The sequence below is a fragment of the Camellia sinensis genome, chromosome 9 (assembly GCF_055761805.1).
Source record: "Camellia sinensis isolate YWXY chromosome 9, ASM5576180v1, whole genome shotgun sequence".
Lineage (NCBI taxonomy): Eukaryota > Viridiplantae > Streptophyta > Magnoliopsida > Ericales > Theaceae > Camellia > Camellia sinensis.
Genome location: NC_138969.1, coordinates 86,443,149 through 86,446,869, shown reverse-complemented (window position 1 = coordinate 86,446,869; position 3,721 = coordinate 86,443,149). Strand labels below are relative to the sequence as shown.

Sequence of the window (3,721 nt, the reverse complement as noted above, 5' to 3'; positions counted from 1 at the left end):
GTGGGTTTGCTCACAATTTGTATTATTCAGTCAGTTGCATTACTTTTCAAATGATTGTAGGTGGCTTTTAGTCAGGTGTTTTTGTGCTAAATTGTGTACCCAATCAATGTTGAAATGTCTATCCTAGTTGCCATGTATGGTTATTTTGTACTAGTCTTATGTTTTAATGCAAACAATGATGAATCAGTATGTGTTAAAGAATTTTTGTTTCTTTCATAGAATGAGTACCCAAGAGGAAATACAATCTGAAAATAAGAAGAACAAAGGAAAATCCTCTCAAGTACCATCCGTTAAGGCACATTGGGATGCAAAATCAAATGAAATTTTTATTAAGCTTTGTGTTGAGCAAGTAAAGATTGGACACAGACCTGGTACACACTTAGATAGGGTCGGGTGGGAAAATGTAATAACTAAGTTTAAAACTATGACTGGAAAAGCATACCAACGAATACAAATGAAAAACCATTGGGATGTGTTGAAAAAAGATTGGCTTTTGTGGAACAATCTTTTGAGGGATGAGACAGGCTTAGGCCGTGATACATTGACTGGAGCTATATCTGCATCTGACGAGTGGTAGACCAAGAAATTGGAGGTAAGTGAATTGCTTAATGTACACATTCTGTTTGTTTTTTTGTTTAAACACACACAATTTTGATACTTGAAATTGTTAAATTTTCCTTTGTAATTGTTGCAAAGGTATCCTGATACTGCTAAATTTCGGCGTATGCCGTTGCAATTTAGTGAAGACTTAGACATATTATTCTCAGATGCAACTGCTACAGGAGAATGGGTATACACTCCTAGCTCAGGGGTTATGCCTCACACTGATGAGACTGTGGAGGAATTTCATACCCCACATGATGTTGAATGTCATGATGATGATGATTTGGAGGTGGTTCATCCTTCTGAGTAAAACAAAAAGCGTTCATCAAACACTGATGGTTCATCAACCAAGAGCAAGACAAAGAAGAAATTTACTGGTGCAACTCAACTTAACAAGACACTTGATCGTATAGTCAATGTGGTTGAGTCATCTTCAACAACTTCAACACAGACCTCATCAAGATATCCTTCAATTGCAGAATGTTTGGCAAAGTTGGAAAGCATCCCTGGTGCGTCCCCGGATGATGAGCTGTATGTTTGGGCTACCCGATTGTTCTTACGAGACAAGCGTTGTGAGTTCTTCATGACCCTTCCTACGGATAAAGTTCGGCTTAGGTTTCTAAAGTTGGAGATTGAGATGGAGAAGACCACCATAGGTTATCGTGGCTAATTGTGGACTGTCTGGTTGTTCTTAAGACTCTTATTATTAATTGTGGACTGTTGTGTTGGACTTTTTATTTTACTAATTGTGGGCTGTTCTGAATTTCCTAATTTTTTCTTTCATTAATATTGACTATGTTGGACTTTTAATTGTGGACTCATTATTTGGAATTTTATTAATATTATGTTAGACTTTGTTAGTTAAATGGTTGAATGGTTGGTGGGTAGGTGACATTTTTTCAGTTGAATGGTAGGTGGATGGTTGACTTGTTGAATGTTAGTTGAATTGTTGAATGGTTGATTGAAATCTTGAATATGAATGGTAGGTGAATGGTGAAGATTATATATATGTATATGTAGGTGAATGGTGAATTTTTGTGCTTTACATTTTTTTCCTTTACATTTGAATCTCTCCAAGTATAATTTTTGAAGTTGAAGGTATAATTTTTTTGAAGTTGAAGGTATAATTTGTTTGCTTTACATTTTAATCTTTCACCCATTTCATTTTAGTATTTACATATTTCTTTATCTAAATGATGTTTATCTCTCCAGGTATCTGAATGATATTTACATATTTCTTCATTTTAGTATTTACAATGATGTTTAACTCTTGCCCTTAGGATAAAATTATTGTTAACAGTATTTAGTAAATGCTATAATCTTATTTTTTAAAGTAAACTACACACTTCTCTTAATTTATTTAAGAAAAATATAGCTATTTGTTTTTTTTTTTTTTTTTCAAATATAGCTTTCCATCTTAAAAAAGAAAAGAAAAGAAAAATATAGGTAGATAAGATAAGTATTTAAGTATAAGACAAATAAATATGCTTAGATAATAAGTATAAGATATAAGATATAAATAAATAAAAGTATTTAAAAATGTATAAGATATAAGTATTTAAGTCTATTAAATATGATCAGATAATAATTTTTCAATTTTTTTTTTAAGTTTAAAAAAGGATTCAATCAAAGTAGATAAATAAATAAAGAACATTTTCTGGGCCAGTTGCACTGCCCTTGGACCGTGTTGGGTATACATAAGCATAAAGGAAAATAAGTGAGCACTAATTAGTGCTACCACTAATGATGTGGTAGTAAGCCCCGCCATGAATGATTTGATGTTTTGGCCTAGGTGTTGTATTTTTTTTTTTTTTTCCATTGAGTGCCATGTCATTAGTGATCTTTTTAGAGCTCCAAAATTAGTGGTCTCTATCATTGTTGAAGCATAAAATCTTATTTTGGTAGAGAACTTTTATATTAATTTTTTTTTGTTAATTTAATTTAAAACTTTTTAAAATATATATATCTCTTTTCTTTGTGAAAAAGCAGTACTATTATAATTTTTTTTTTTTTTTAAAAAAAACAGAGGCATATTCCTATTCTCCATATGTTTAGTCCAATAAATGGAAGATCAGTGATTACATAAATACATGTAAGTTTTGTTATAATATGTAAATATGGTACTGCCACGTAAGGAATATGGCCCCCTCGTGGTCTCACCTTATTTTTGTTTGAATTGAATAGTAACTAAACCTTTAAATAAGTAGGTATTTTAAAGATGAGTAACAGTGATGAAGATCAATGGAATGATGACCATGATGATGAAGATACTGAAGATGAAGGCAGCACATCGCACACCCAACAAAATAATAATATGCTCTTAGCTACGGCGGCTACAGTTGCAATGACAAATGCAACAAATCATTTGATAAAAAAACCATGTAGGACATCTTTTTTAACAGGAGGGATGTGGATGGTAGAATTACAAAAAGGGAATCAGACAAGAATATTTGAAAATTTTCGAATCGAAAAAGAGGTATTTTATCAATTGTGTAATTTGTTACAGACAAAGTATGGCCTTGAAACTGGATGAAAAGTCTCGGTTCAATAGCAGGTTACAATAATTTTGTATATTGTTGGCGGTGACATTCGAAACAAAAATATCCAAGAAAGATTTCAACATTCGGGCGAGACTATTTCAAAATATTTCAAGAAGGTGTTAAAAGTTGTTACAATGATGTTCATTGATTAACTAAGGCCTCAACCGACTAATGGTGTACATCCATATATCCGACGCAACTGCAAATATTATCCTCATTTCAAGGTAAATAATTAACCACAAGCGCAACTTGGGTGTTACATATAATTAATGTTGGTAGGATATTTCTAATAATCTATGGCTAAAAATATTTTTATTCACTATTATGTAATAGGATTGTATTGGAGCAATTGACAGAACACACATCAAAACATATAAATCTCTAGATAAGCAAGCTCGTCTAATATGTAGAAAGAGATATGTGACTCAAAACATAAAGGCCGCATGTAACTTTGATATGTGTTTCACATTTTCCTTACCAGGATGGGAAGGAAGTGCACACAATACTCGGATCTTCTTAGATACAAATTAGGAATCCTAGTTTTAATTTTCCAAACCACAAGGAGGTAATTGTTTTAT

At 32.1% G+C, this 3,721-nt stretch overlaps 1 long non-coding RNA gene across 1 annotated transcript; it reads left to right on the top strand.

Annotated features, from left to right (window-relative positions):
- The first annotated feature begins 1,649 nt into the window (after positions 1 to 1,649).
- LOC145798677 (uncharacterized) lies at positions 1,650 to 3,139 on the top strand. The gene is made up of 2 exons (XR_014340061.1): positions 1,650 to 1,724; positions 2,811 to 3,139. It is a non-coding gene; the product is annotated as an uncharacterized LOC145798677 (long non-coding RNA).
- Positions 3,140 to 3,721: the final 582 nt, after the last annotated feature.